This window comes from Cheilinus undulatus, linkage group 21 (assembly GCF_018320785.1).
Source record: "Cheilinus undulatus linkage group 21, ASM1832078v1, whole genome shotgun sequence".
Lineage (NCBI taxonomy): Eukaryota > Metazoa > Chordata > Actinopteri > Labriformes > Labridae > Cheilinus > Cheilinus undulatus.
This window is the reverse complement of record NC_054885.1, coordinates 3711675-3736316: the sequence shown is the minus strand read 5'-3', so window position 1 is coordinate 3736316 and position 24642 is coordinate 3711675. Positions and strand designations below refer to the sequence as shown.

Sequence of the window (24642 nt, the reverse complement as noted above, 5' to 3'; positions counted from 1 at the left end):
CTGAACTAATTCAATGCAATTCCCAAATAATGTCAAAAGTTTTATTTAAAAAATCTTAGTTAGTTAGTTAGTCAGTTAGTTAGTTAGTTAGTTTGACGGAGTATTAGGGCCACATGAAGAGAAAATAAAATAAAAGATTTTTTTTTACAATATGAGAATAAAGTCATAATATTACGAGAATTTTTTCTTAATATTATGAGAAAACAGTTGTAATATTATGATAAAAAAAAGATTAAGGATTTCCTTATTTGTGAAACCGATACTAAAGTCTAGCTTTACAACATGCTCAACATTGCTCATTTTAACAGAGATGGCGCCCCGGCAGACTTTGTTTCTTGTATTCTTTTGTTCTCATAATTTTACGACTTTTTTCTCGTAATATTACAACTTTATTCTCGTGATAATATGACTTTATTCTCATAATGTTAAAAAAATTAATTCTTTTTTATTTATTTTTTTTAAACTCTGTCGTAAGTTAGTTGGTTAGTTAGTTAGCTGTTCAAAAAGGAAAAGCTGGGTGTTGAGCATGTCCCAGTGTTAGCAGTTTACTCCTCTTTACTGGAGTTAGCTGTCTATGTAAGTAAGTAAACTTTATTTATAGAGCACTTTTCACAGACAGAAGTCACAAAGTGCTTTTACACCAGACGAGACACATACACGAAACAGAAACAAACCTAGTAACCAAGCTAGATTCTTGGAGGAAAAATCATGGTCCATGGTGAGCTACAAATGTGCTTTATCTGAACTAATTCAATACTATTCCCAAATAATGATAAAAGTTTTTTTTTTTTTTTTTTTAAATAGTTTTTGTCAGTTAGTTGTTTAAAAAGGAAAAGTTGGATGTCACATGTCATATTTCTGAAAAAAAGTTATGGTATTTCTTTCAAAAAAAATGTTGTTGTTGCATGTTTTTATATGTTTTTTTTTATTTGCCATTATTCACCATTCATTTATTCATTTATCTGCTTGTTTGTTTATCTATATGTATTGATTGATTGATTGTGTGAGTGAATGATTGATTGACTGATTGATTTTTCATAAATAAGAAAAGAAATATTGACAAAAAAATACAAATACTTCTACCTAGAAGTGAAAGACTTACCAAATTAAAATTATACTTGAATCTAAAATAATAAAAATATACTATAAGCAAAAATTAAATTAAAAAATAAACAGAAAAAATAAAAGCCTTTGGAGAAGAACACAAATTAACCTATGTGTAATTTAAAGCAAATATCTGAATGAAATGTGCAAAAAAGTAACTTCAAAGTACAGCAGAGCTTTATGGAGAAAAAGGATCAGATATGCATATGTACAAGCTCTTATTAGGTTTCTTTTTCCAGTGTAAACATGACTGTGTGCATTGACAGCAAGATGTGCAAATGGTGAAAGAATGCTGACTATGCATGATCAGATCAGAAGCATGAAATATGCATGTATAATGGCTATGTAAGAAAATATACAGCTACAGACACAGCATTTAAATAAGACATATTAGTCTTTTAAAACACACAATCAATAATAAAGGATTTGTGTTTTTTACTCATAAGAATTTAAAAAATTAATCTTATGAAAACCAAGAAAACACAGACTTAACTCTTATTCAAACCTAATTTTACTTTGATATTTTTCATAATCTTTAACCGGAAAAAGTAAAAAAAAATTAACAATTCTAATATATCACCGTTATTTAAAAGAAAACTTTTTTTCCTTCTGTATACAGTCCATACTCGTCTCCTTCTTGTCATTGTTAGTCCGTTATCAACCACTAGGTGTCGCCCTTTCGCCTTAACGCCTCGTAATGACAGCTGCTCTGGTCTAAGAGGATTCTGTTTTCACCACCAGATGTCGCCCTTTCGCCTTAACCCCTTCTGATGACAGCTGCTCCGGTCTTACAGGATTCTGTTGTTGTCTGTGCCGCTCACACTCGCACGAGCCCACCGAGCCCGTTGGTCCCGCCCCTCCTGTGAATTATTCATCACCTCCCGTCGCCGGATGAGATCCGTCTCGTGCCACCGGGGCTCTTAAGACGTCAGCTCATGCTCACCGGTGGAGGACGGATAATGGAGATAATATCACCGTCCGTTCACTGATAAGGATATTTCAAAAATAACGATAATGAACGGAGTGGGAATCCGCCTCGCGCACAACGACTCCCCGGGTTTGTACCGGAGATTCAGGGAGGACTGAGGGCTGATATCAACCCGACCGTGACCGACCTATTATCTACCGCTCTGACGTTATTTTATCGCCGGTAATTTGACGGGAAACAAAGGAGTCCAGGTAAATTTGACCGCATTTCCTGTTTATTTGTTTGTCTGTGTAACGTCTGTGAGCGTGCGCGTGTATGAAAGCACGAGGGCAGGGGAGATGGTTGTTATAGTAAAAACGGTTTGTGTGTCTGTGTGTGGGGAGGCTGACATCTCCTCCAGCACAGCCACAATAGGACAATAATCAATAATAACCTCAGTTTTACCTGCAGTAAGCAGGATATGTCGGTTATTTAGCTGAATATTGTTCACCTGCTTCGAAATAATTCATACATTATGGGTTTAGGAGAAAATAGCAAAGAAGAATCTGTAGAAAAATAATAACCTCATCACTGCAGATACTGTGGAGAAATTACAAAGCATGTCTTTACAATAAAGCAGACACATATTTACATTTCATATGATGACATTACAGAGACAGCAGTAGTCGAGCTTTAACGGTTAATTGATTGGTTTTTGAAAATATTGATTTTCTATCAGTTAATCGAGCAAAATGTCATTTGCTGCTTCTAGCGTCACAATATTTACTGTGCTGCCTTTAGCTTTTCCTGAATGGTTGGAAAACATAAAAGATGGTCAATTTGTTAGCCAGTAAAGCAATGTTGAAAATACCACTTGTATTTTGGGGAAATAAATCACATTTCCTCAATTTTCCACAAACTCCCCAATATTTGGCCCTTTCTGGCTTCCTTTAACTAAGAATTCTGCTGCTATGTTTTATTTATGATGTGAAAATTTGGGGAATTGGACCATTTGATGGACAATATAAGCATTTTTAAATACAAATGTTCGGAATTTCCTTCTTTTTAGCTCACATTTGCTGGTTCCAATTTCATCCAATTAGGTTTTCTGCTTGAATTTGTCAGCAAAGTCTTTAATGTTGTAATGACTAATTTTTGGAAAGCAAAAACATGTTAAAAATATTACCTTTGGCAATGAGAAAACTGCACATTTCCAACATTTTTAGCAAAATAAACATTTGATGGTTGCTAGGGCTGGGCAGTTAATTGCAAATTAGATTCAATTGCAATACGGCGTGCTGCAATTTTCAAATCACAGACAGTGCAATATATCTTTAACCTGAAATTTGTGACAGAATGCCAGGTTTTGTTTTTTTTTTGTTTGTTTGTTTGTTTGTTTGTTTGTTTTTTGCAGCAGAGACTTTATTTTTTTCATTTCATACAATAATTTTTGTGGCATATTTTTAGATTAGTGTACAAAAATCCAATTTTCTTCATTTTTGTATGTTTTTCTTGTTAAATATGAGAGTTATATTAAAATGATCACTCCCTTTAATACAATATTTCATATCAAATTTGCAAAATGAGTTGAAATCATCAAAATTACATATTTTTCAAAATTGTCCAGCCCTAGTTTAATCTGTGTTAATTATAGCATAGAAGGGATTTTTGCTTTTTTTTTTTTTTTTTTTTTTAATAAATGAAATGAGGGACTTAAGAAATAATCACATATTGAATCACAATACTGAGTAAAAAAAAATCACAATTAGATTATTCTCCCAAATCGTTCAGCCCTAATGGTTACAGCTCCTTCCATCAGGTTTCTAATTTTTCAGTAGAAGATTTAATATTTATACTCATTCTTTGACAATATAAGCCATCTTTACATTTAAATCTTGGTTGATGGGAATTTTGTACACAAATTGAACAAATTTTTGATAATTCTGAATCCTTATAATCAGGAATGCTGCTTTAGTTTGTATTTCATGACAGTTAATATTCAGGATTTTGGACTATTTGTTTAACAATATAAGCATTTTTTAGAGTAACTCAGAAAATAGCACATCTTCCCACAATTTAGGCAAATAGACACATGTGCCAGTTTCCATTAATCACTAAATAATTTAATATTTGGACTGATTCCTGGACCATACAAACAAATGGAACAATTTAACTCTGGTTTATAGAAATTTGAACAGATTTCCACACATTTTAATAACAAATATTCAATGGCTGAAAACTCTTGTAATCAGTAATGCTGCTTTAATTTTTCATTTATGATAGTGAATATTTTGGATTTTGGACCATCTATTAAATGTTAAAACCATTTTTTAGAATAACTCAGAAAATTGCACATGTTTTCCATCATTTTTAGCTCATCAGTTCTAATTTGATGGTTCCAACTTCCTTAAATCAAGTTTTCTCCTTAAATTCATCAGTGAATGATTTGAATTTTGGACGTCTTCTTGAATCTTCTAAGCAGTTTATATAATTCAACTATGGTGAATAGGAATAAATAATAACCTATAATTATGTAACATTACGACAAATGAAGCACTCGGAACTATTTCTTGAGTAAACCACTGGGCGGAGTGACACAGTGCAGCAGCCATGTCTGGAGTGTAGTTCCGGCTTTGCATTTACCTTCAAACATCTCCCTCTCGTAATGTTCCATGATTATTTCATGGCGTGGTGAATGTGCAGGTCACAGCTTGTCCAGGAGAGCGTTTTGGAGTTGTTGGATTGTGTATTTGATGAGTTTGATGAGGGAAAGCCAGAATACCGTAAGACACCATAGAGTTGGCAGAGAAGCTCCTAACTCAGCAGCACCGATCTAAAAATAGCTTGCACCGACAACTAAAGGTAACGAACCTATTAGTAAGACTATAGGGATTATGGCGATGGGCGAATTTGCCAAAATGTTGAATTATCCCTTTAATATATTCTACTACAGCAGATGCACTGATTGTGAAAATTAGAGCTAACTCCAGTGTTTAAGATTACATTTAAGTTCTGAATAACCAAAACTGTGTCAATATAAAACACACGACACAGAAAAGCATCATAAGGCAGGAAATGCTGGCAGAATGAGACAGAATGAGCAAAAATAAGCAACAATACCGCAGAGAGTCGAGGGATCTGAGGTTAGAAACAGATTAACCCTAAAAGAGTTACGCTTCACGCCCGCTCTCGCCCTGTCCTGTTGTGTTTTTGTTTTCTCTGATATTTCAGTGGGGATTTTAAAGTCCTGTTGCTTGTCCTGACGTCTGTGTGAGCCAGCTGGTGGTCAACAGTTGTTTTGGCAGGAAACAGAAATCCTTTGTGTGGAAATGACGGGATTATCCTCCACAATACTACATCCACCAGTAATCCATGTTATTCTGCTGTTTATCTTTCTATTTTTATCTATCTGTACATCCATGCATCCGTGTATGCATCCATCTATCCATCAATCTATCCATCCATCCATGCATGCATGCATCTGTGTATCCATCCATCCATGCATGTATCTGTGTTTGCATTCATCCATCCATCCATCCATCCATCCATCCATCATCCATCATCATCCATCTATCCATCCATCCATGCATCCATCCATCAATGCATCCATCCATCCATCCATCTATCCATCTATCTATCCATCCATCCATCCATCCACCCATCCATCCATCCATCCATCTATCCATCCATGCATTCATCCATCCATCCATCTATCCATCCATGCATTCCTCCATCCATCCATCTATCAAATGATCTGTCCATCAGTGCATCCATCCATACAGTATTGGCTGTCTTCTTTTGTTTAGCTGCAGTATTAAAAAAGGTGTCAGTGTCATTTATAATAACTTGCATCTTATCAAAGTTTAACATTCTAATATTGGGAAAGCTCTGTCATGAACATCCCAGGCGGGTCTACCATTAGGAAAGGCTCGCCTGTATGCCTCCTGCAAGGCAAAATAACACCATGGTATTACTTTGCAGATTGTAAACTCTCAAAAGGATTCTGTTATTTGCCACAAAGCTTATCAGGAATAGAAGAAAATGAGCAAGGCTTCATACTGAGGCTGTTAAAAATGTTCCATACTAAGATGCACTCCAAGGACAAAGGTATAAAAGCACCCAGCCATGCAGTCTCCATTCTCAAACATTAGAGATCCTAAACGGGTCGTTCTGAAGAGCTCAGAGACTTAAAGCATGGATGGATGCCACCTTTGCAATGAGACTGTTCTGGATATTCCACAGTCAACTGTTAGAGATATTATTAGAAAGTGGAAGAGTTTAGGAACAACAGCATATGGTCAACGACTGCTAAAGTGCATAAAAGATTGAATGATTGGGTTTAAGAATCTATTTACGTTTGCAGGCAAATACCTTCAAGCCATCCAAATTCGAGGGCGGAGTTTGCATGCAGTTTTTGGTAACTGAAAACAAGAAACGATCCTACTGGGTGCTGTCAACTTTATGTTCTCCATATTCCTGTGGAACCAAAATTTGAAGGTCCAATTCAGAAGATTTAAACCCAATCTTTATATGTATTATATGCCAAAGTGTAGGGATGCATGCTATTATCAGCACTGTGTCTGCAAATCATAGTTTAAAAAGCTAAATACTAGTACTAGAAAATATGAAACTTTCTGCTGATATTTACAGCTCATATATCAACAGGCAAATCAGCAGTATTAACCATATGTCAGCCTTAAATATCATCCAAATATGCCGATAATTAAGGTGCTACACACTTAAAGAGGCCCACTCAAAATGTGTTTAGAAATATCAGCATAGCTAATATTGGAAAAAAATTAAATATCATGCATTTTTACAGAAGTTGCTGCAAGAAACAGAGAGAGCATCGTCTAGATTGCATGGTATTTGTGCGATTTAGATGTTTTTCTTTGCCATTTTTGAGTTTATTGCCTAGCAGTGGATATCTGGGACTTCTGTCTGTTGCCATGATATCAAAACAGGTGCTGATGTTGTTTGATTTTAACTACCATCATATCAAAGTTTAAAATGCAGCTAAATCTCATATCCTGCTTAAACTTTCTGATATTTTTGCCCAGAACCTGATGACTCTGCCTGAGTAGTTTCTATCCTCTGGGTTTGTGCGCTCTTCTTCTCTCTGCCTTCTTTTCCTAGACAGTGGCAGCGGGGCAGATGGATGTAATCCCATGTTAATCTGCCTAACCCTGTAGTTCATAGTCTGGGTTTAACTCTGCTTCGATCGAGCCCCCCACCACGTCAGTCATTACTTTAATTAGATCACTCACACAACATCGCCGCTGCTAATTAAAGGAGTACGAAACATAAGGATGCTCTTAAATCCTGTAGTGGTACGTTTGGACTAATCATTGTTTGATTATTCTTTAAAAATGCCCGGATAGACATACCCTTACAGTGCCTTCTTCTTGAGGCTGATAATCTAAATATAATTGCTCATGGATAGTGTGATACTGACTGGGTGTGCTGCTCCTGTTTGTGTGTGAGCTGAGTTTGTCTTTCTGACTTCCTGGAGGAAGAGAGCGTGTAGGAAGCGGTCAGCGTGTGATTTAATGCTGCGGTATCATCTTCCATATGGTGAAAGTGAGAGCGGAGTGTCCAGGGTGAACCTTCTGAGGGCGATGTGTCTCCTGTGACGTCTGGTGTGTGCTGATCATGAAGGGTTTGGCAGTTTTTAGTCTCTGACTGTTCTGTCCTTGCACTCATTCCACGAGTCATTCCAGAAAGCACCAAAGTAACTAACCAAGCTAGGCTTACTTCACTTCATCCTGCATAAAAAGAGTAATATCGACTGTTTAATTAGATTTAGCAGCTCTTACAGCCTCTCTAAAACAAGCTCTAATCAGCTTATGAAACATCATAAAACTACTGATGCCTGTGTTTTTCAAAGCACAGTTTAAATGAAACATCTGGTTCATGCAAAATATTGACGGATCAGGCACCAGTGAAGGTTTTTGACCCTGTATAAACCAGCTCTGAACAGCCTTTCTCAGAATGCTTTTGGTGCATGTGTCTTTAAATCCAAATGACCTCCCTCTCGCCCCGCCCCCTTCCCCATTGGAGGTACTATTTTGATAACTCACCGTAACGTCTGAGCTGGCTTATTTCACACTTTCACCCTGCTGAGCCAACACATTACCAAGGATTTATGGCCATTTTGGTTGGAATGCCCAATATAATCGGCTTGATGTCAGTACTGGCAGATCTGACTATGTTTGCAAATATTTTCAACTGATTTATCAGCTGTAAATATTAGTTAAATGATTGTGTTATAAGGACTAAAGTTTGAGGTCTGAACTAGGGATGCATGACATTATCAACCTTATATTAGTAAAAGTAGATATGGAAATTTCTGCCAATATTTGCAACAATATTTTGTGTATGAAAGTTTGCCTATATCAGCCCTGTGAACAGATATGTTTGGGCTGAATCAACAGACCTACATTAGACTTAAAAGTGTGTTTTAAGGACCAGCGTTTTAGGTCTAAACTACATTTAAATATCGGCATATCAGACATTGTGCATGTCTCCCTGTGCATGTGTGGGTTCTCTCCAGATACTCCGGCTTCCTCCCACCACCAAAGACAGGCTTTTTAGGTTAATTGGTAACTCTAAATTGCCCGTAGGTGTGAATATGAGCATACCTGGTTGTCTGTCTCTATCTGAGATTGACTGGCGACCAGCAGGGTGTACCCCGCCTCTCGCCCAGTGAGAGTTTTAATAGGCTCCTGCCCCCAGTGACCCCAAGACAAGACAAGGGGTATAGAAATGGACGGATGGATGCATGCCCAGTCTGAACTACGTTTATGAATCAGTACTGATATCAGTATCAGCTAGAATGAATTTGTTAATATCAGATTTCTGCAAAAATCAAAAATCATGCATCCCTTTCCTGATTCACTTCCCGGTCAGAGCCTTTCTGTGCAGAGTTTGTACGTTCTTCCCGTGCACGCATGGGTTCCCTCCAGGTACTCTGGCTTCCTCGCACCACCAAAGACAGGCTCGTCAGGTTAATTTGTGACTCTGAATTGCCTGTAGGTGTAAATATGAGCATGCCTGGTTGTCCGTCTGTTATCTGAGATTGACTGGCGACCAGTCCAGGGTGTACCCCGCCTCTTGCCCAGTGAGAGCTGTAGGCTCCATCCCCCAGCGACCCCAAGACAAGACAAGATAAGGGGTATAGAAATGCAGTTTAAAATTTGATCATTTTTAGGTTCCTAATCTAATGTGTTGTTCAACAAACACAAGCAATGAATCATTCTTTATTGTAACCAGCACAATATTAGAAAAATTAAACTAGGGATAAATAATTTCAAAAATCAATCTATTTGCAATTTTGGCTCATACAATTTAAGCCTAAAATCAAATGTTATATTGAAGGGGATCATCATTTCTTTGTTATTCTTGTTTTGAAAAAGAAAAACATACATGAAGAAGAAAAGTAGGATTTAAAAAAGAAATCCCCAAAAGAACCCTGGATGTTTGCATAATGTGTAGCACATAAAATCTCTGCTGCAAAAAATGGTATCAAACTGGCCTTTTGACACATTATAGAAATATTGCACTGCCTGCGATTTGAAAATTGCAGCTAGCCTTACTGTGATCTAATCTAATTTGCAGTTAATTTCCCAGCCCTAGCTTGAATTTGTAAATATCAGATATCTGCAAAAACACAAAATCTGCATCCCTACAAATAGGGCAGGGCAAACATATCACAGTATTTTTCTCCTTTGCAATTTTTATATTGCAGTATTTCAAAACTTAAAAAAGCAGTTGAATGCATTCTCAGTTGTCTGCAAAAATCCAATACAATGCATCCCTACATTTTTCACATTTTGACACCAAGTGGCAGCCCTGAATGTGTATTAAAACCAGTGTGATGTCTGATAGCTCAGACTGCATACAGAGGTGGTCTGGGATGCATTCATCTCGAGTGCAGAGCTGCAAAATGTTCCAGCATGTTTTAAAGACCGCCCTGTCAGCTGACAGTATTCTGCTGGTGACATGAAAACGTCTGGCTTTATTTGTCTGTCCAGAGTTGTTTTTCTTTTCAGAGATCTGGATTATTTGTCCCAGCTCATTTATGACAGCTGGTCTTTCAGCATCCAAACTGCTCTTTATTTGGTGCCATTGTGCTTTTTTATGTCTGTAAAATGACAGAAAAAAATGTGAAGAAAGGGAACCATCTCTCAAAAGGAGCTAGCACCTTGTAGATGAACAACATGACTCCTCTTCACTTGTCATCTTGAATCGAGTTATCATTTCACTCTAACCAGTGATTAACAGGATCTGTCTGCACAGGAGTATATCTGAGTGTTTTTATGACTGCATGAGGGAGAAAAGCAGTTAAAGAGGCACTGCTAGCATTTTTGCTATGAAAGACAAGCATCAGCTGTAGTATAGGGGGAGGCAACTGTATTTGTAGAGCCAGATTCATGCTGCAACTCAAAGTTTGAAACAGGATGAAGAACAGACGATTGTAATATTAAGAGCATTAAAGGGGGCATCAGCTTTTATTAGATCCTGTTAATTTTACATGTAAATGAAGCCTGCCCAGCCCTACTCCCTGCAGAGTTCTGGGGTGTTCCTCCGGTGATTTAGGTCCTTCTGTTGAGAAACTAGAGTTTTCACTCTCGTCTCCGGGGCCTCGGATGTGCGGCGGCCCCCAGAGGCGACTTCAAAGAGTTTAAAAGTGAAACGAGTTTAGCGTCTGAAGAAAGGCTAAAAGGTGAGAAAATCAGCTGACCCTTTGTTTGTTTATCTACAGGAACTTTACCACACCACACTCTCTCCCTTCCTGCGTGTAGGGACTCCTGAGCGATTACAGGAAGTCAGGATGGGCTCCTCTGGGGAAGAGAGATAAGAGCGGTGGGCGTGTTTGTGTTTGAGTGGGTTCAGCTGAAGCAGAGCTCTCCACGCTCGCATAGAAACACACACCCAAACCTCAAACAGACCGGTCTGATGTGAGCGTTCAGAGCTCCTCTTTGTCTGCTCCATCAAGGTGAAATTCGTCCTCGGCGCGGGGAGGAAAAGTGCAATCAGTCAGCGTAAACTACAGCTGACCTACGATGAGAACATCGTGGAGGAGTCTCCCTGAGGAGTCGCAGAAGTTTCTGGAGTGGTGATGTGTGCTCAGCTGAACAAACACACTCAGCTCCTAAATTTGATCTGGAACAGGTAGAACAGGAACAAGGATTTGAATTAAATTTGCATGTTGTGAAACTATATTTAGTATTGACCTAGAGCAGGAATCTACAGCCATGCTGGAGGCTCCTTTGGCCCCGTTTACATTCAACATTAACATTAAGTGACTCCACTGTGGTCTGTGCGTCCATACTCTACATCAGTGGTGCTTAAATGGTGTGACAAGGCTCACTGAGACAAGTCTAGGTGTGCCTGGAGAATTTTTACAGCCACACGTTATTAAAACAACTTCATGACAAGAACCATGACCAGGCCTGCCCACAGATCTGGCCGGACCCCTGAAAATCCCAGAGAATGGGCCCTCCATAGTCGTGATTCACTGATATCTGTATGTGTGTTGGATCCTAAGCATTGGTGCTAGCATCCTGGCTAACAGTTACTTCATTTAGAGCTGAAAAGCCCAGCAGGCTGTCATTGGGTTCGGGTGTTGAAATCATTTTATTCAAGCTACTTTTTCCAAGTTTTGTTTTTCCTACCCATTTTTGCCACTTTAACCCGTTTCACTGCTGTTCGGTATTTTTGCCAATTCTTTTTGCTATTTTTGTCACAATTTTTCCACTTTTTTAGAACTATTATCCACATTTATCTCAGTTTTTTGCCACTTTTCACCTACATTTGCCTTTGTTTTGCCATTTTTTGCAATTTTAATCACTTTTAACCACTTTTTTTTGGAAAATTTTTACCCTTTTTGGCAACTTTTAACCCATGTTTGCCACCTTTTGCCACTTTTTTGCCACTTTTCACCCACCTTTGCTATTGTTTAGCCATTTTTTGCCAGATTTTTTTCATCACTTTTAACCCCTTTTTTTACAACCTTTTTGCACTTTTTAACCTTTGTTTGCCATTGATTACCTTTCTTTTACCTTTTTTGGCCAATTTTGCCATTTTTTAATCACCTAACCCATTTTGGCACTTTTTTTTTTTTACCTTTTTGTCACATTCAACCCACCTTTGCTATTGTTTGGCCATTTTTCTCCCATTTTTCATCACTCTTAACCACATATTTTTTAACTTTTATCCCATTTTGCTTCATCTTTTAATGCTAATTTTTGTCACTTTTGCCCTTTTTTTGCCCAACTTTGCCACATTTATTAAAATCCCTTTTAACCCATTTATTCAACCTTTTTGGTTATTGTTATTTTTGCTGTTTTTAAAACTTTTAACCCACTTTTTCACATTTATGACTGATTTAGTCCACCTTTTTGACAATTTCAACCAGTTTTCGCCCCTGTTAACCCATTGTTTGGTCACTTTTTGCCCAATTTTGGCAACATTTTTCCATCACTTTGAACCCATTTTTGCCACCTTATGCCTATTTTTGCCATTGTTTGATCACTTTTTCCTCAATTTGCCACTGTTTTTTATTAATCCCTTTAACCCATTTTTGCCACTTATAACCAGTTTTTGTCACTCTTTAAAAAACCGATATATTAATCTTTTATCATTTTTTTGCCCACTTTTGCCACGTTAACCTCTTTGTTGTCTCTTTCACAATTATTCACTTCTGCTCAGATAAAGTTGTCTCAGTATCTTCTACCGTCACCTCTGCCGACCTCACTGGACAAACAGTTGATTTTATTTTTCCATTATCATAGACTTCACTTCATATTAACAGTTAATATGAAAAAACAATACTTGGTGGATGAGACGATACATCACCAGACAAAGTATTGTGATACTATGCTGTATTGATTTTTTCTCCCACCCCTAGTATCTTCTACTTTAATTTCTGTCATTCTGATGTTTCTGCCTAGAAGGCGCCACTCGCCCCAGGTGGGCGAGGCGATGGCGTTTTCACTGAGCGTGTTTTTCTGCTGTGTACTCTTTGCTGCTTCGCTCAGTAGTCTAGTTTTGTTTGAAACTGTTGTGCCAGTGCTGTAAAAAAGCAAGAATATCACCACAGAAACAGTCTCCATAACTGAGCACTCCTCCTCCCTGTAGACACGACACTCAGCCGCCCACCTTCATCTAAACCAGCACAGTAGTTACAGTTATCAGTAGTAGTCTTCATCTGTGTGTAAAAGCCAAGCTCCTGAAAATATCGAGGCCTGATTGAGCTGAATGTGTGAGAAATGATGTGGGATCAGACAAGAAAGCAGCATTACCAGTAAACATGACTAACATTTCACGGTCATCTGGTATGATTCAGGCTTCTGGGGAAAGACCGCATTATGGAGGAATCCTGACCACTAAAGGCTATCCATGCAACAAAACATCTCCATTATCCAGCTCACAGTGAGGATGATTGTGTGAAAAGGCTCCTCTGCTAGAGGAGGATTAATGTGGACGAGAGAGCACAGACTGATGGGTTAAACGTAACGCCAACGCTCTGGTGAGCTCCCTAAGACAACAGAAAAGAGAACGAACCAGTGAGCATTCTTAGAATTAAAGCTGTTAAAGTTAAACTAGAGGCACGAATGTGTGAAAAGGCAGACAGCACAGCACCAGTCCACCATTTTTCCTGCTGTAGTTCTCTCTAGATTCAGCCACAACTCTTCTCTGACACTCTTTCTGCTAAATTAAGGCTCTTTAATTGTTCAAGGCACAAAACACAACAGAATGGCTTTAAAGTGTGTTGTTACTGACAGTTTTTAACCTTCCACCTTTCAGTCTGGGAGCTTGTTTTCCACCAAATGGGGCGTGGCCACATTGGAAAGCAGGAAGTGACATTGCAATGCTCTGATCTATTGTGTGTGTGTAGCTCCACCTTTTTGGGATGGATAGGTAAGAATGGGTCGGTCTTTGGGAGCCTTTCCATATGGAAATGCAAAAACATATTTGTGCCATGCCATACAGAACTGGACCGCTTAATGGAAATGACCTTTTTAAAATGGTACTTTAAATTGGGAGGGAAGCTAATAGGTGCAACGTTAGCTAGCCAGTCGTCTGCAGCGCTAGAATTGCTAGTGGTTTACACTAGTTCTTAAAGTGGGGGTATTATGCCTTTTTTTCAAGGCTTTACAGCATCTCTCTGATACCCACGTAGTAGCTTCACATGGTTTACAGCTCAAAAAACTCCTCATGTTTCTCACACTGGCGTCCTGAAAAACCCTATTTTAACCTCCGCCTGAAACGCTTCGTTTTTGCTGCAGTCTCTTTAACATTTTTTTATGTTTTAAAAATCAGAAAAGTATAATACCCCCTCTTTAATACTTCTCTGATCAGTTCAGGCCCACAATGCTGAACTGCAACGCCGCTGTCCACCACTAGGAGCCACTGTAGCTGTACTTAAGGACCGCTGCCACAGCACTCCTTAGCCTGATGTAAACAGTAATGAACTGATAGCATTGCTAGCATCTTAAAGGAGCTGCTTGGTTTAGCGCTATAGGAATTGAGTTGTACGTAGCCTTTGTGGGGTTTGTATCTGAGTGATGACATTTAGATCGGGAATTTGAACGTTAACTTGCAAAGAGGATTCAAGAATTGTGGGGCTAATGCTCGCCACATTCTGTGAACCAGCTTTGCATTGCTTGCCAACTATTGCTGCGATTCCCTCTTAGATAAATAGCGCACAACTTTTACCTTTTTTCTGAGTGACTTTAAACTAGTCTAGGTTCTGGGGACTCTCCTTTACCTTCAGTCAGCTGGGAAGAAACTTAGGACAGGTGGTGGGCCATGGGGAGGCCAGAGTCGTACAGGACCAGGGAATATTCGGACCAATCAGCATCATTTAATCATTAATGAGCTGCCTGACCACGCCTCTGACTCTGCCCCTCTCAGGAAATGGATGTGGATCTCCTTATCCTCCTCTCAGAGGAGGGCAGAACTTTCTTCCTAGTGGGGAGGGCTAACTGAGCCTGGGGGCGGAGCTAACTCCCCACATGGCGTGAGCAAGAAGAGCAAACTGGCTCCACTGATGGTGAACAGCAACAGCAGCTGCGTGTTGGACTATGTGGTTAGCATGCCTTCTAGGCCTCATCTTCAAGGAGTCTTACTGGCCTGTCATGAATGTGACAGACTGAACATTCATCTATTTATCTTGAAGAGTTTTATTTTGAAAGGTTCTGCCCTTCCAAAACACAATTTATGGGGTGTCGCCCAGACAGATGTGAAATTTATCCCATGCAGTAAAGATAAGAAAGAGTCAGGTTACACTTCTATTTATGGAATCATTGCTAAAGGATGTAAAATTGAAATAAACAGTAGTTTTGTTCAGTCTCAGTGTTCATGTGCTTACATTAGCAGCAGCCAATCAGTGGCTGTAGACTCAGGCCGTCTTTTTAAGTCACTGGTGCTTCTAAAGGACGTTTTTTTTTTGTGTGTGTGTTTATGACTGAAAAAGTTAGAGGAGGTCAAACTGCAGAAACTGAGGACAGATGGTGAGTGTGTGTTTGTGAGGGGAAGAGCTCCAAACATGATGAATGTCTCCCTCTCTCTCTCTCTCACATGCACACATGGTATTCCCACCATGTCTGTGCTGAGTCACATTTACTGGCTGCAGACCGCAGAGTCTGACTCAGATTTGTTTCCTCATTTCTCCTGATCCTCACAGATTTTGTGTGCTTTAATGTTTTTGTTCTCTTTGTTTCTGGTCATTTATTTTGAGCCTGGTATCTCCAGTGTCACAATAGTGGAGCCTTAAAAACAAAGCATTTGATGTGTCATTGTTAATGATAAATAAACACAGAGTCTTTATTTCTCATACCTAATTATCTTGTATAAATCTCCCTGTTATGTGGTGTGGAGATGGTATTTAAAAAAAATGAGAATGAGAAAGACTACCACAACTTGTACTGAACATGGCTTATGTTTTATTTTTGCCATTTAATGGGCACAAATTAGCTCAACACTAGCTTAAAACTATGTTGATTTCCATCTGAATGTTTAAAAATGGTGTAAAAAAAACAAGGACTCCACTCAACACTTGAATATTCATATGCAGGGAACTTTGACTTTGAACTTGCTGTAATAAAAACACACTGCAATGTGATTTAAATATGCAATAAAAAAATATGGCAGTAGAAAACTATAACATCAAAGAAGAGGCAAATATAAAAAGTCAGGAAGCACAGCAGACATTGATAAGGTTGCAGAAATTGCACGCAACAATGCAGAAGCTTCATGACATGCATGGACTTCTACAGTCCTCAACATCCTGACAGGATCCGCTTATTTTTGTCCTATATATGATGGCTGAAACTGTCCCATTGATCCTTAGAGAAGTTACTTTTTTATGCCTCTCGGCGTCATAGAATTAGCAGAGCGCATGTTTTCAAACCAACTGTAAAAACTCTCAAATAACCGTTATATATCACTCTTAACATTAAAAATAATTTCAGCGATGACATCAGCATTCACACCTTTTGCAACAATACTGAACATTTACAGTTGCAAGAAAAAGTCTGTGAACTCTTTGGGATTTCTTGGATTTCTGCATAAATTGCTCATAAAACGTGTTCTGATCTTCATCTAATTCACAACAATAGACAAACACAGTCTGCTTAAACTAATACTGCGTAAAAATGATATGTTTTCATGTTTTTATTGAAGAAAACATGGAAACATTCACAGTGCAGGGTGGAAAAAGTATGTGAACCCCTAGGCTAATGACTTCTCCAAGAGTTAATTGGAGCCAGGAGTCAGCCAACCTGGAGTCCAATCAATGTGATGAGATTGGATGTGTTGGTTAAAGCTGCCCTGCCCTATAAAAAACACACACCAGTTTTGAGTTTGCTGTTCTCAAGAAGCATTGCCTGATGTGAACCATGCCTGGCACAAAAGAGCTCTCAGAAGACCTACAATCAAGGATTGTTGACTTGCATGAAGCTGGAAAGGGTTGCAAAAGTATCTCTAAAAGCCTTGATGTTCATGTGCCCACGGTGAGACAGACTGTCTATAAATGGAGAAGGTTCAGCGCTGTTGCTGCTCTCCCTAGGCGTGGTCATCCTGTAAAGATGACCGCAAGAGCAAAGTGCAGAATGCTCAATGAGGTGAAGAAGAATCCTAGAGTGTCAGCTAAAGACTTACAGAAATCTCTGGCACATGCTAACATTTGTGTTGACAAATCTACAATAAGTAAAACATTAAACAAGAATGGAGTTCATGGGAGGACACCACGGAGGAAGCCACTGCTGTCCAAGAAACACATTGCTGCACGTTTGAAGTTTACAAAAGAGCACCTGGATGTTCCACAGCACTACTGGCAAAATATTCTGTCCATAGATGAAACCAAAGTTGAGTTGTTTGGAAGGAACACACAACGCTATGTGTGGAGAAAGAAAGGCACAGAACACCAACATCAAAACCTCATCCCAACTGTGAAATATGGTGGAGGGGCCATCATGGTTTGGGGCTGCTTTGCTGCCTCAGGGCCTGGACGGATTGCTGTCATTGACAGAAAAATTAATTCCCAAGTTTATCAAGACATTTTGCAGGAAAACTTAAGACCATCTGTCCACCAGCTGAAGCTCAACAGAGGATGGGTGATGCAACAGGACAACGACCCAAAGCATAGAAGTAAATCAACAACAGAGTGGCTTCAACAGAAGAAAATACGCTTTCTGGAGTGGCCCAGTCAGAGTCCTGACCTCAACCCGATTGAGATGCTGTGGCATGACCTCAAGAGAGCGATGCACACCAGACATCCCAAGAATATTGCTGAACTGAAACAGTTTTGTAAAGAGTAATGGTCCAAAATTCCTCCTGACCGTTGTGCAGGTCTGATCTGCAACTACAGCAAACGTTTGATTCAGGTTATTGCTGCCAACAGAGGGTCAACCAGTTATTAGCCTAGGGGTTCACATACTTTTTCCACCCTGCACTGTGAATGTTTCCATGTTTTCTTCAATAAAAACATGAAAACATATCATTTTTTGTGCAGTATTAGTTTAAGCAGACTGTGTTTGTCTATTGTTGTGACTTAGATGAAGATCAGAACACGTTTTATGAGCAATTTATGCAGAAACCCAAGAAATCCCAAAGGGTTCACGTACTTTTTCTTGCAACTGTAGATTTTTTGGTTCAGCCTGAAACTCCACTAGTTTATTTGTATATATGGACAAAATTTACAGTCAATCTACACTGAAATATACAGGCAAAATATTGAATATAAAGATATCTGCTACCTGCAGATAACAATACCAGACTGATGGTATCATGCATCCCTAATTTTATTGTATTGACATTTCATCCACATGGAACCACAATCTTCTTCACTGTTTTTGGTGTGGCAGCATTACAGCGCTGGCATATATACTACAGTGTTTCCAGTTGTTGGAAATGGTTTCATTTTTACAATGACATTTCTTGAAACAATGCTGTGTTTATGAAAAACTTCTTCAAAATGAAACAGAAATTTTGTCTCCATTTGGACAAGGCAAGAACCTGATGGTGACTCTGACTGAGCTCCAGAGATCCTGTGTGGAGATGGGACAGAGATCCAGAAGGACAACCATCACTGCAGCCCTCCACTGATCTGGGCTTTATGGCAGAGTGGATGGAGGAAAGACTTTTTAATGCAAATACATGAAAAACTGCTTGGAGTTTGCAAAAGAAATCCATGTGAAGGCCAAGCAGACTAGCTACTCTGCTGTAAAAGCCTGCCTGTAGCATCAGGCCTCAGTATAACAAAAGTGAAAGGGTCTGAATACTCTCTAAAGGGACTAGAGCAGTGCTTCACAGCCCCCCCCCCCACCATATGTACCTAACAAAAGCAGACCCCCCCCCCCCCGGACCCAAGAGAGAAGAAAAAGTGACACACCGCCATCAAAAATCAACATACATTTTAATTGCTTGCTTTATTCATGGCCTTGTGCCCCCCCTGGGGGTCCCAGGCCCCAGGTTGGAAACTAGTGGTGTAGAGCAGGGTTGTCAAACTCAAGGCTCGGGGGCCAAATCCGGCCCAGGGAACCATTACATCCAGCCGGTGGATCATGTCATATTTGTGTTCTAACTGGCCCACCAGTATAAAAATGTAAACTTCAGCTGGATTATTACTCAAACATCCTTGTTAAGCCATAAAAACCTGAAAAAGTAAGAGTGAGAAATGTTTCAGAATGCGGGCAAAGAAACTAATTCCAGTTTTTATTTCATATTTTCTATTTTGCATCTCAAGATTACCGCTCAAACTTATGATTTTGATTTTTCATTTCATACTTTGACCTTTTCAGCTCATAATTTGGACTTTATATGTCACGTTTTTATCTTTTAAAGTCATATTTTGACCTTTTCAACCCCTTACTTTGTTTTTTTAATCCCATGTTTTGACTTTTAAACTCAAGATTTAAATTTTTCTCATATTTTGACATTTTAAATTATTTTTTATATCACATTTTGACCTTTTAGACTCCCAATTTTAAATGCAAGTCGTTTTTAACTTTTGAAGTCATCATTTTGAATTCTAGCTCATATTTTGACATTTTCAACTCCAAATTTTGGCTTTTTAATCCCATATTTGACCTATCAGACTTACAATTTAAAATTTTAGGTCATATTTTGACTCTTAAACTGATGATTTCAAATTTGATGTCAAATGTTGACCTTTCAAACTTATGATTTTAACTTTCTCCTCATATATTTGCTCTTTAAAAAGATTATTTTTCTATTTTTAATATCATGTTCTGGTCTTTTGAGCAAATAAGTTGGAATTTTTATCTCAGATTTGAGCCTTTAAAATGATCACTTACTTATTTGAATTTCCAAATGATTTTAATCAGTGCTGGTTTTTTTGTTTTTTATTACAGGTGAACATGAGGCTGATAGTTATGCCTAATGTTGACCCTGCTAGGCCCTCAGGTTAGACCTTAATCCAGAATCTGGCCCCTGCTGTGATTGAGTTTGACACCCCTGGTCTAGAGGATTCATTCCTTGACGTAATGGTTACAGGATCGATTTCCCTGTCCCAGCCTTGTTTGGTGCACGCCTTCGTTTACTCTCTCTCCGTATTCCCTGCCTCTCTTCAGCTGTCCTATTAAATAAAAGCAAAAATTGCACAAAAAAGGTGTACATCAAAAGCATGCATGGAAAGTCTCAAGGTAAAAAAAATCATGGTTTTTATGTTCTTTTTGGAATATTTCTATTTTTTTTTTATATAACCTTATGTATTCTATTGTAAATATATTCCCTGTAGTTATTTTAGTCATCAGTACTGAACTGTTGTTGTGGTTCATGAGGAAAAAAAGTCCTAGTAATTTGGCAAAGAACATGCATTATTTCTAGTTGAAAAGAATGTTTTTGGCACATTTTGGTCATTTTTGTCATGTTTAATTTGTTTCTGTAGTTAATTCCAAACTCTTAATAGTTTTCTGACGTGGTTTTAAACATCCAGACACAAAGGCGTCTTGTTCTTTTGTCTCTTTTGTTTTTGAGTCATTTGCATAAAAAGCCATCGTTTGTGGTCCTCTGACACTCGCTCTGTCATCTTTCTTTACGTGCTCCCGTTCACTCATGCGTGTGTTTGTTTCTGTGCGTCCGTCTTGATTTTAGGCTCAATCCTATCATTCCTGCTCACTTGTCACTGAGGATTAGCACACTGACACACATTACACTCACATGCAGCGCTAAGCTAGCCGTCAGCGCCTCGCTTTCTTTAAATCCAGACGAGATGACACCAAACGGGACGCGTGTGGATGTGGGACGCTTTTTTCAGACACAAATTAAGCTTCTTTCTAGACAAGCTGTCCATGAAGTTTTGGTATTACTCTCCTCGTTTCTTTGGCAGGTTTTACTACCATCATTGTTTGTGTATTTTTGGTTTTCTACATGTTTTCTGAAGTCTTTGTGAAAATACAAATATAAACTGTGGTTCTCTGGAGGCATATGTGGTTATCTGAATGCTCAGTTCGTTTACATGCACAGTAAAGCTTTGGTTTAGCTCAATGAGGATATTTAACAAGATAGCTGTCATTCAAGCCTCCTTGAGCATGTTACTTTGGCCTTCTTTGTGTAGAGCTTGCTTTGTAAGCTGTTTCTCTGTCCAACAGTGAGAACATGAATAAATTTAACAGCCCTTTATGTTTCAAATACTCTATGCTTCACTTTTAGCACAGATGTAAAGCACCGATCTCTCTGTCATGCTGTTAAATCTAAAGATGGCTGATGGTTCAACTCCTGCTATGGTTAGCATTTAAGGTCATCATGTTTGGGGTCAGATTGCAAGAGTAAATTGATCTCCAACAACATTATCTCTGTGTGAGCCATACTTAAAAAATGATTTACTATGGTTTCAGTTGGACTGAAATGTTTTAAAAGTCTCATTTTAGTGGGACAACTTTGTTTTAAATATGTAGATCCTTTGACTCTGTTACTCTGCATCTTAAAGTCTTAAACACATAAAGCATCAACGTCTCAGCTCAGCGGGGTTCGTCCTTGTGGAGTCATCCTTCCTCCTGCTCTCTGCACCTGGCAGCAGATCACCTGATCTCTCCTGTGGAGACACATGAGAGAAGAACACTCATCCTAGCACATACATATGCACACACTCATCTCCCATGAGAAAATGCAGCAAAAACAATGGAAAAAGACACAGGCAAAGACCCAACCTCATATATCAGGGCTGTAATATAATGATCATGTACCAGATGTAATATTGTTCCAGTATGAGCTGCAGTTTTTGAGCATTATAAGCTGTAAATGTCGTTCAAAATCAGCTGTAACTGTCAGCAGAAATCAGCTGTAATTGTCAGCCTATTTCTGCTGTGAATATCATCCTATATCAAGAAAGATATCAAACTATATCAGGGTTAATTGTTGGACCATATCAGCTGTAAATATCAACTTATATCAGGTATGAATATAAGTCTTTATCAGCTTTAAATAAAGGCCAGTATCATCTGTAAATATTGGTTGGTATCATCTTTAAATATTGGTCCATGTCAGCTGTTATTGCCAGCCAGTATCAGCTGTAAATATTGGCCTATATCAGCTGTAAATATTGGCTTTTATCAAGTGTAGATTCTGGCCAACATCACCTGTAATTCTCAGCTGCTATCAGCTGTAAATTTTGGCTTACGTCAGGTGTAAATAATGGCCTATATAAGCTGTAAATATTGGCCTGTATCAGGTGTAAATAATGGCCTATATCACGTATAAATATTGGCCTATATCAGGTGTAAATATTGGCCTATATCAGGTGTAAATATTGGCCTATATCAGCAGTAAATATTGGCCTATATCAGGTATAAACAATGGCCTATATCAGGTGTAAATATTGGCCTATATCAGGCGTAAACAATGGCCTATATCAGGTGTAAATATTGGCCTATATCAGGCATAAATAATGGCCTATATCAGGTGTAAATATTGGCCTATATCAGGTGTAAATACTGGCCTATATCAGGTGTAAATATTGGCCTATATCAGGCATAAATAATGGCCTATATCAGCTGTAAATAATGGCCTATATCAGGTGTAAATATTGGCCTATATCAGGCGTAAATAACGGCCTATATCAGGTGTAAATATTGACCTATATCAGGCATAAATAACGGCCTATATCAGGTGTAAATATTGGCCTATATCAGGCGTAAATAACGGCCTATATCAGGTGTAAATAATGGCCTATATCAGGTGTAAATATTGGCCTATATCAGGCATAAATAATGGCCTATATCAGGTGTAAATATTGGCCTATATCAGGCGTAAATAACGGCCTATATCAGGTGTAAATACTGGCCTATATCAGGTGTAAATATTGGCCTATATCAGGTGTAAATACCGGCCTATATCAGGTGTAAATACTGGCCTATATCAGGTGTAAATATTGGCCTATATCAGGTGTAAATATTGGCCTATATCAGGCATAAATAATGGCCTATATCAGGTGTAAATATTGGCCTATATCAGGTGTAAATATTGGCCTATATCAGGCATAAATATTGGCCTATATCAGGTGTAAATATTGGCCTATATCAGGCATAAATAATGGCCTATATCAGGTGTAAATATTGGCCTATATCAGGCATAAATAATGGCCTATATCAGGTGTAAATATTGGCCTATATCAGGCGTAAATAAAGGCCTATATCAGGTGTAAATACTGGCCTATATCAGGTGTAAATATTGGCCTATATCAGGCGTAAATAACGGCCTATATCAGGTGTAAATACTGGCCTATATCAGGTGTAAATATTGACCTATATCAGGCGTAAATAACGGCCTATATCAGGTGTAAATACTGGCCTATATCAGGTGTAAATATTGGCCTATATCAGGTGTAAATATTGGCCTATATCAGGCATAAATAATGGCCTATATCAGGTGTAAATATTGGCCTATATCAGGCGTAAATAACGGCCTATATCAGGTGTAAATACCGGCCTATATCAGCAGTAAATATTGGCCTATATCAGGCGTAAATAATGGCCTATATCAGGTGTAAATATTGGCCTATATCAGGCGTAAATAATGGCCTATATCAGGTGTAAATTGCAGCCTTTATCAGGTATAGATATCGGCCTTTATCAGCAGTAAATATTGGTCCATGTCAGCTTTAACTGTCAGCCTATATTTGCTGTAATTTTTAGCTTACTTCAGCAGTAATTGTCAGCCAGTATCAGCTGTAATAATTTGCCTTTATCATCATCATAAGTATTGAATTATAACAGAAGTCATTTTTAGGTCTATATTGGCTGTAATTGTTAGTAAATGATGAGTTAAAATTTATTCACTTATATTAGGTGCCTTGTTGTTATAATGTAATGATCAGTTTTACTGAAATATGCTAAAGCGTTTGAGATAAAAAAAAATAAATAGATAACTGCCCAATCAAGGGTTAAAAAGATAACAGGGAGTGAGACAGGAGTACCATCAGGCTCCAGCAGGGAGAGACAAAGATCAGAGATCTGTGTTTCTGCTCTAAATGAGTCACAGTTGGGAATGTTTTTCAGTCTTCAAGGTTTAAACCAGATTTTAATTCTGATTAATTTAACATGAGACTTTCTGATCATGTCTGTCCTGAAGTTTTATACTTGAATTAACTGGACTGATGTGTTGGTGTGTTTCTTAAACAACCTTCTTGTTTGTTCTAATTGAAACACGTTTGGTTCATTTTTCCAGAATAATTTGACACAAAAAGGTGAAATCTGTAGAGGTTCACACCAGGCAGGACAGGTGTAGATCTAACTTGCATCCTCATTATTGCATTGCATAGCAACAGCTGACAGTTGCCTGCCAGCGTCACCAGTAGGGTGTGTTCAGAAGTCAGAGTATAGTAAAATCCGAGAGGGAGAGAGCTGTGTGGTTGGCGATAAATCTACAGTCTAATAAGATGTTCTGCAGAGTCAGCGGCTAAAATGCAGATCAGTCATGAAGGAGAGATTTAAACCGTGCTGCCTGACACGTAAACAACCAGGGATGCTGTGAGAAAACATGATTCTCTGGGAATGGGACTAATCCAGGGTTTGGAGACTTAAATTAAAGATAGAGTGATTATGAAGACAGTGAGAGTCGACTGGAGGCCTGAGGACCATATCAGGCTCTCCACAGCTTTCTGT

At 38.5% G+C, this 24642-nt stretch overlaps 1 protein-coding gene across 1 annotated transcript in view; it reads left to right on the top strand.

Annotated features, from left to right (window-relative positions):
• The first annotated feature begins 2022 nt into the window (after positions 1-2022).
• Positions 2023-24642, top strand: part of tanc2a (tetratricopeptide repeat, ankyrin repeat and coiled-coil containing 2a) — a 64516-nt gene continuing 41896 nt past the window's right edge. The window contains exon 1 of the mRNA XM_041817550.1: positions 2023-2283. The gene's annotated coding sequence lies outside the window, so the exon portion shown is untranslated. The remainder of the gene's footprint in view (positions 2284-24642) is intronic.